Below are 9332 nucleotides of genomic sequence, written 5' to 3'. Positions count from 1 at the left end.
GATTCTCTGAAAAGGGCAGAGGCAGGGGCTGTTTTTTACGAGATGGTACATGCACAGCCCTCAGCCGGGCTTGGCTCACAGTATGGGAGTTGGTGTTCCAACTGCCACAACCAGCAGACTGTAGGCTCTGTGTTTCTCCGAAAATAAGACCTACCTGGACAATCAGCTCTAATGTGTCTTTCGGAGCAAAAATTAATATAAGACCCGGTCTCATGGCTAGGTCTTATTTTCGGGGAAACGCGGTAGAAGGCAGAAGTCCCAGTGAGAATGGGAACGGAATCTCTGCCTTCAGACTGAAGTCTCTCTGAGGGCAGGGGCTCCAACCCCCACCATGGACCTCAGACATCCAGCTACTGTCCCTCACATTCACCTGGGAGATGGGATGTTCTTATTCCCATCCTGCGTGTGAGAAACCTCAGAGTCATTCATTAAGGCAATCAACAAACACGTACTGGGTGCCTACTCTGGACCAGACCCTGCTCTCGGCACTGGGGCTCTCAACAGGGAACAAAACAGAGAAAACCTCTTGCCAGGTGTTAATGTCCACACCCATGTCAGTAATTGTGTGAGTGACAATGTACAAAAGTCCTTAAACTTAAAAGCATCACTTTCCAGTCAACAAATTTATTGAGCATCTACTATATGCCACACATCCTCCCAGGCATACAAGAGTGGATGAAGGAGAATGGATTCCTGCCTTCTCTCAGTTTGCGAGACAAGATCACAGCTTGGTAATGATGGAATTATTTGTGTGCACAAGAGAAGAGTTTAGGGAGCAGTGGAAAAGGTTGACAAGAGGGAACCTACTTATCTGGGGTGTCTGGGAAAGGCCTCTTTGAGGAGGTTAATGTTGGACATGAGACTTGAAAGATAAAGAGAGGAAACCATGGGAGGGGAGGTAAAGAGAGATCCAGGGAGTGTTATCTGTGTGTGTGATGAAGGGAGAATTCAATGATTTCCTATTGCCTTCAAAATAAAATCCAGACTCTTCCCTCTTCCCACAAAGCCCTGCACAAACCCCCTCCCCACGGTCCCCATCTTGATCCTAACTCCCTTCACTTTCACCCTCATTCATTCTGCTCCAGCCATTCTCTGTTTCTCCAACTCTCCAGGCACAGTCCTGCCTCAAAGCCTTTGCACTGACTGTTCCCTCTACCTGGAACACTGGTCCCCTTGCTTCTCATCATTCAGGTCTCAGCTCAAATGTCACCTCCTCATAAAGTCCCCTCCTGGCCACCCATTGAAGCAGCATTCACCCACTCTACCTTGTTGTTTTTAAACACCGCATCCTATTCTCTCTTTCTAGGTCCTAACAGAGTTTTTATTTTTGACATGATTATGTTTCTTCGTGGGTTGTTCTAGTCATTATTTGTTTTCCCCTAGTACTAGGCTGTGTAGGGACAGAGCCTGTCTTGGTCCCTGCAGAGCTGGCCCACAGTAAGTGCTCAATAAAAAAACGGGCCTTGGGATGAGAAGAAAGAGCTGATGCAGCTAAAGGTGGTAATCACTGGCCCCACTCCTGCTGGGAAATTTTCAGAAGCAGGGAGTTCCAGGATTCCACAATGCTAGGAGATTGTGATTCTGGTTCTGGGGGGAGAGGGTCTGTGAAGTCCTCAAAAACTTTTTCCAGGCAGCCTTTCTTCCCCCTGTCCCCATGCCCTCCTGAACACTCATGAGAATGGCTGCACGCTCTGGGTCCACCCCTGGCCCCTACCCTGAGACCCAGCCCTGTGGGTGCAGCCACCAAATGGATGTCCCCCCTGGACACCCCCAGGTCATTAGACAAAGCATCTTCCCCAAACCTGTTACACCCCACAGCCCACCCTGACCCCCCCAAGATAGAGCATCAGCCTAGCCTCTTCTTTCCCCCTCACCTGCCATGCAACTCTGCTCCCCTTCCCAACAACCCCTGCCTGTACCAACCCTTCATCCTCCGCCATCTGGATCTCAAGCCAACTCACTGCTCTGAACAGCCTTCACTCTCATCACCTTCCTTTGAGTCTGGCCCTCCCTCACTCAAAGCCCTCCCATGGCTCCCTATTGCCCTTGGGACAAATTCCCAGATCTTCAGGTTAGCATGGATACCCTTCACCTCCTGGCCTGACCCAGCTTCACCTCCCTCTACCAGTTCAAACACTCCCTCTGCTCCAGCCACGCCAGCTGGATTACTTAATCTGTGTTCTTTCTCACCTCTGGGCCTTTGCTTATCTCTTCCTGGAATTCCCTCAGCTCTTTTTCTGCCTGCTCGAAATCCCTTCCTTCAGGGCCCAGCCCAAATGGCACCTCCTCCAGGCATCTTCCCCTCCGCACACACATTGAATACAGACTGTCTAAAGTTGATATTTATTCAATAACCACCTTCTCATGCTGGAAGATGCTGGGGCCTTAGGAAGGACCCGGCCTCAGGCTTTGCTGGGAGGGTTCCCAGGGTAGCTGGATGGGGAGAGACAGAACTGAGGACACACTCCAGGGCACACGTAGTCAATGCCAGAACAGGGGGACAGATCCAGGGCGGAAGCACCCCGAGGGAGATGGAACAGGGTCTCTGCCTATGGAGTCAACAGGAGGCTTCCTGGAGGAGGGAACCTTTACCTACCAGTCTTTAGATTTCTCAGCCAGGCACACTCCACTGAGGAGAGTAAATACAGATTTGTGGATTGCCTGAGAAGCCACAAGACCACACACACACATACACACACACACCATCTCTTGTGTGTGAGATCTGCCAAAAAGGAAGAGATGGTTTGCTCTAAGCAGTAGCAACCTCAGCTTGGGAGCAGCTCTGAGAATTTGGGAAGGCTCAGCTAAGAGTAGTCTGTGAGTTAGGAGGACCCTTAGGAAGCCTGTTACTCCATAACTCGCTGAAGTCCCACATTCACCCAGAGCAGGAGGCAGGGAAAGGCCTGGCAAGGCCTGAGTTACAGCCTGGGCAGTCTAGCACAACCTTCTCAATTCCCCAGCTAACTCGTTTGCCATGGTGCTGGTGGTGGGAGGCTCGCTTCAAGCTCCATCTCTCTGGGCCTCAGTTTCCCCATCTGCAAAATCCAGGAAACTGCAAAATGGAGGAAGGGGCTTAGTTTCCGATTTCTCCCCTCCCACTATACAGAAAGGCTCAGCCCCGGTTCTTGGCTGGGTTTTTATGCTGTGGATGTGGTTTATTTATTTATTTATTTATTTTAAAGGAAAAAGCTGAGAAGCAGCGCTGGGACCCGGGATTGCTCAGACCACCTTAAATCAGCCCCGCAGTCCCAGCTACTGTGGAAATTCCTTTCTCTGTGGTGGTTGGCTGAACGCGCCAGCCAATCCGCCCACGGTGCTCCCACATGGGTCCGTGACGTCACAATGGGCGCTGGCCAATGGGAATCATGGAACTGGCAACCAATAACGGGCGGCACTAAGATCGTCTAGGCCAATCGGAAGGCGGCGAGGCGCTCCCAGCGGGATATGCAGAGTGTAGCTTCTTCCTCCCTAAGAGAGGCTGAGACCCTCGTGTACGCCCCAGCCTGGCTAGGTTAGAGTGAGGGATCCAGTTCGATTACTATCCAAAAACATAGCAGCGAGCCACCCCGGGAGCCTGGTAGGTCTCCCCTTAAAATCAAGAGCCCCTCGCCCAACAAATTACCTTGCAAAACCCCTCTCAGGGAGCGGGGTCGACTGGGCGCCTTTCGCCCTATTTCACCGGTAGCTAAACTGAGGTAAAGAGATGTGAAGTCACGCTAGACCCCCTCTGGGAAAAGCTGAGACTCTCACCGGAGCCTGAAGGCTCCTAACACAGATGTTTTTGTCCCCAAGTCAGGTGAGGAAAGAATAGGCCAATGTGTGGGCGGGAAGCGGGGGGGTTGTGCTGGGCCCGTGCCTCAGTTTCCTCGAGCGCGAACGGAAGAGGAGATGAGAGCAGGGCTTCTCGGAAAGACTACGATCCCCAGAAGCTCCTGCGCGGCGCCCGCCCAAACTGTCAATCAAAGTAACGTGGGTTCCTCTCCGACCCGCGCTCCCCCGCCCTCCGCCTAGCTTCTGCCAGCTCCCGCTCCCTCCCCGCCGGCTTCGGGCCCGGTGCGGTATAATTACAGCCCATTGATCCGACCCGGGCCGGGAAAGCGGCTCCCTCGGGGAGGCCAAGCCTTTGGCTTCCGACATCGCCAACCTCTGCCTACCGCCCCCCCAGCAGAGCTGCTGGGCCACCAGCCAGGCCTGTCCCCTCCCGCAGGCTAGGGCTCGCGGGTGACCTCAGAGGCTCGGTTCTCTGCCACGGTTGGCGGTGAGCCCCCCGGAAAAATCACACACACGTTTCCTTCCACCCAGGAATACTGGGAGCCCTCCCGCTATGTTCTAGCGCCCCCCACTGCCTCATGTGCCCTTGAGACTCTGGAGGGCCTCTCTCTCTGTCTCAGTTTACTCACCTGTATAGTGAGATGGTTGGACAAGACTTACTCATGCAACCAGTGTTTTTTGCTGTCCCATGTGTGAGCAGCCAGGACTAGCGTATGCTGGGGACTCAAGGAGGATCCCTAAGTTTGGGTAAATGGGGGGAGACCAAGCAGAACACTCTCAGCTCAGCCTGCTATGGTTAGGGCTGGGGAAGAGGGAGAAACTAAGGCTGGGAGTGGGGGTGCAGGCCAAGCCAGGAGTGAGGTCCCTGCTTGGAAAGTTGGGAAGGCTTCCTAGATGTGGGGTGGAAGGGGGTTAAACGAGTTCTGCAGAATGCAGAGGAGTTACCTCATTAAAGTAGTGCATTTCTGTTACCCTAACTCAAAGTAGACAGAGAAAAGATAGGGCAACCTGAAGTCCTCCCTTGGGATTAAGGAGCCATGAACTCTGACTCCTGGCCTTGTTGGATGGACCTCTGAACATTACCTGGCTGTGAAATGGGGGGAGGTGGACCTGCCCATGGGCTGTAGGCCCCTCTGCCTACGTTCATTGAGGTCTGTAAAGTTGACATAGACATAGGCTCAGTGTCAGGAGGCATTCCAACCTCTCTCTGGGTAAGCACTGGGCAGCTCAGGGGAGAAAAGAAAGGGTGACAAGGAGCCCGGTGTGGACCTGGGCTGGCGGAAATTAGGTTGATTATAGAATCTTAAATAAGTTAAGGCCTATAAAATACTTAACACAATTCACTGTAAAGGTTCAGTAAAGGGTGCCATTTGTACTCCCAGTATACCCCAAAGAGCACTCCTCTCCCACTTGACCTCACACCCTACAGCTGGGTAGGCACTTTCTCCATTCCTCCCACATCTTTGCTCACCCATTAAAATGTGAATCAGATACCAACCTTTCCTCTTCTCAAGAACCTTCCATAGTTCCCCATCCATTACCCACAGAATACAATGCAAACTCTCAACCCCAATCTACATGATCCGACATCTCACCCCCTCCCTCTCTCCCTTTCACTCACTCCCCTGTAGCCACTTGGCACTTGGGCTTCCTCTCTGATCTTCCAAAACGTCAGCTTCTGCCCCAGGCCCATCGCATGTGCTGTTGCCTTTGCCTGGATCATGGTTTCTCTTCCTTCCAATCTTGGATCAAACCACTCCTAGCAAGGCCTGGCCTGGCCAGCTTCTGCCTGGTTAGCTTCTCTCATTTCATTTCGTTACTTTCAGAAGCCTCATGACTCTCTGAACACTTGCTATGTATTTGCTTTTGGGTTTATGGTCTGCCCAGGCCCAGCACAATGCCTACCCCACGTATTTGTGGGGAGGATAAAGTGGCAAGTCTAGAGAGGGGCAAAGCCTCGCCCAGATCCTCCAACATGTGGGGCAGGGCCTCAGGGCCCCTAGCAACCTGCCCAATGCCAACACAGCCTGTAGAGTTCTGCTGCAGTCTGAGGTCACACTATCCAGATGACCTGGGTTCAAATCCCACCTTGACTGCTCTGTCACTGTGATTCTGTAAAATGGGGGTCATGATAGAAATATCTTCATAACTTTGTCATAGGATCAAATAGCTCCGTGGATGAACTGGCTTTAGCTATGATTTGTGTGAGAGTGTGTGTGGGGATGGGGGGAGTAGGGCTGGAGCTGGCACCAAAAGGCATCCCCTATTTTTAAAGCCCCCAGAGTCTCTGGGTCATCACTTCAATCCCAGACCCCACACCACCACGCCCCGCCCCCCTCAATCCCAAGTCCAGGCCTCACCTGTATACCCTTTGTCCTGGCATCCTCCTTGTGTGATACATAGGTGTAGGTGGGACAGCTTCTGGTTTGTGCGGAGGCCTCTCTGGGCCTCAGTTTGCTCATCTGGAAAAGGGGCTAGCCCTTGATTTTGGTACCTGCCACAGTTGTTACTCCTTGGCTGGCTGGTTTATCCGCTTCCCTTATCACTTGGCCTCAAAGTTGGGGCTGAGGATCACAACAGAATACTCAGTCCTGCCTCCAGGCTTTTGCCTTCCAGGTTCCCTGGCCTGGAACACCCTCCCTCCAGGCAGCCACCTCCTCCTGAGAGGCAGGCCCCTCCTGTCATCCAGTTCTCAGCTCAGATGTCACTTCCTCAGAGGGGCCTCCTCTCTCCTGTCATTCTGTCTCTTTCCCCTGCTGGATTTTTCTTCCTAGCATTCCACTGTTCTCTGAAATTATCTTTGCTAGTTTATTTGTTGTCAGTCCCCCCAAGACCCAGTGGGCTCCAGGAGGGTCGAGAGGGGCTACGCCAGGGTGTCCAGGCACTCAACACAGTGTCTAGCACACAGCAGGTACCCAATATATTCCCGTTGCCGGTGGGTCTGGCTGGGGGGAGGGACAAAGACCCAGAGACGCTTAGGAACCTGTCCAAGGTCACACAGCCCTGCGTTCTGGGTGGGCTATCGGCAGCTGCCATTCAGGGGCCCCGGGGCCACGGCCTCCTCGTGTCCCAGGCCCGGCTGGCCGGGCAACGAGCCAGGTCGCCCGCCCGCTCTTCCCCTGCAGCAGCCGCTGCGGGGCAACCCCCATTACCCAAGCTGTCGGGCCCAGTGCGTTACCCAACAGGCGGGTTCAGACTCAGCAGGGGACACGGCGCGCGGGCTCCGCCCCTCCCCGGGTTGGGATCCCGGGGTCCGAGAAGGGAGGAGAAGAACGGGGGGGGGGGCAAAGCGGGAGGAGGCTGAGGGGGAGGGCGAGGAGGGGAAGAGGGCGGAGGGGTTCGTGGGTCAAGGGCGGGAGAGGGGCGGGAGAGGGGCGGGTTTCCAGGCCTGGCGGGCGCCCAGCACCAGGGCCCAGGGGGCCTGGGTGGCTGGAGAATCTAGTAGGGGGAAGGAGGGGGGAGAACAGCGAGTTCGGCTGAGAGGCGAGGATGGCAGGGCGGGGGCATAGAGCGGGGACAGACGCGGAGAGTAGGAGGGACAGATAGAGGGAGGAGAGATCCAGAAAGACCTTGAAGGACTGAGGGAGAAAGATCAGAGAAAGAAGAGAGAGATCAGAGACACCCAGAGGCAGAGAGGTTGGAGAGACAGTCAGAGGAGCAGAGAGCCGGGAGAGACCCTCAGAGGGGCGTCCTTGGTGATGAGCAAGGAGCTGGGGTGCATGCAGCTCCAAATGTCAGTAAATGTCTAAGTACCCCCACGGGCCTCCTCCTGAGCCCCTGCCTGTGTCCCCTCCCGCCTGGCTCCTCCGTCCTGGGAAGATCTTGCTCACTGCACCTCTGCGTGCACCCCTTCTCGGCTCAAACACAGCTCGAACACCTCCCATGGCTCCCCGCGGCCCCAGCTCCCCCACCTGATGTCCAGGGTCCCGCAGGGCAGGCCCGACCCACCTCTCTCACTGGCTCCTCTGCTGTTTCCTCACTTTCTCCCTCAGTCTTCACTGAACACCTACTGTGTAACAGACAATTCTAAGCTAAGTCCTGGGAATTACAGAATGACCAAAAGGGACCAAATCCCTATTGTCACAGAAAAGACTTACATCAGAGTGGGGAAATTGGAGAACAAGGGAATCTTTGTTGACTTAAGTTGTGCAGAGTGATCAATGCTGTGACAATGAAGCAAGCAGGAAAGAGAGGGGGTGGTGATAGCAGATAGTGAGGTGGCTCTGGACACAGTGTGTTCCAGGCAGAGGGAAAGGCCCCGAGGGGGGCACTGCTTGGTCCCACTCAGGCATGGAAAAGAGGCCAGGAATGGTTAGGGTAAAGGCCTTGAGAGGATTAGGGGTCGGCGGCACAGATCTTTCCACCTGACCTGGGTCCAGAAGTTTCTCTTTCTCTTCCACAAAATGGCTAAGATCCTGGACGCCATAACTTGGACCTTCATGCATCAGAAGCCAGAGTCCATGGCTGTGTGCCTTGGGCAAGTCACACTGAGTTTCAAGCCTCAGTTTCCTTATCTGTGACATGATCCTTCCTTCACCAGCATTTTCAAGAATTGAGAGACAGTTGAAATCCTTAGCCAAGACTGGTGCGTGACAGGTGTTAGGCAGATCGCAGCTGTTTGTTATCCTGATGACTTGCTTTCCTGTTCTGATTATTTCTGGTTGCTCTGAGTGGGGCCAAGAGCTCTGCCAGTTGAGAGCAGGAGACCAGCTGTGGCCCTGCCTTGTTTTGCGGCTTTGGCAACTTCCTGCCCTTCCTCAGGCCTCAGTTTCCCCCTCTGCACAATGGGGAGAGAGTGAGATCATTTAGAGTTCCCTGATTCTACCGTCACTGTAGCATAGCTCCTTTTTGTTTCTCTTCCAAGTCCACGTTCAAGCTGCAAACACCCAGACGGCTCAGCAAGGAGGAAGGCCACGTAAATATTTCAGGCAGCAGATGTACCTGGCCAGCCTGGACTGTGAATGTTCAATGTGTCACATTCTAGTTATAGCTCATATTCCAAGGGTGGTTTTCTCCTGAGCTGGGAAATCCAGAAGTCCTCCAGCTCCTGCTGAGCCCTGGAGGCCAAATCTCAGGAGGTGGGCCTTACTCTGGGGTGCTCACTGTTCCCAGGAGCACCCCTGGGGGTGCAGAATGGATGTGTGGGGACAGGGGCTGGGTCAGTCTCAGGCCACAGGGGCCTGTGGGTTTCTCCAACGTTGATATTAGAACCATTGTATAGACGGAGATATTGAGGCACCCTTTTTTCACACAGACCCCATGCTGGAAAGACCCTTGGAAAGAGGGAAGGGGCTGGGAGAGGGGAGGGGTCCGCGAAGAGAAGGGGTCTTCGAGAAGGGACTCCCCGAGGAACGAGGTCTGAGAGGGGGGCGAGGTAGTCAGAAAGGGATGGGTTCACCCCAGTCTCCGCTGCTCCCCTCCCATCAAGTCCCGGGCCCAGAGAGCTAGGAGCATAGCTTTTCCTCCCCCTCCTTCTCCTCCCATTGCCCCCTCCCCGAATTTTTCCACCCCTCCCCCTTGCCTCTTCCCCCCCTTCCTTCTATTCCTCCCACTCCCTCCCC

Source organism: Rhinolophus ferrumequinum, chromosome 18 (genome assembly GCF_004115265.2).
Source record: "Rhinolophus ferrumequinum isolate MPI-CBG mRhiFer1 chromosome 18, mRhiFer1_v1.p, whole genome shotgun sequence".
Lineage (NCBI taxonomy): Eukaryota > Metazoa > Chordata > Mammalia > Chiroptera > Rhinolophidae > Rhinolophus > Rhinolophus ferrumequinum.
Note: the sequence above shows the minus strand (reverse complement) of the source record.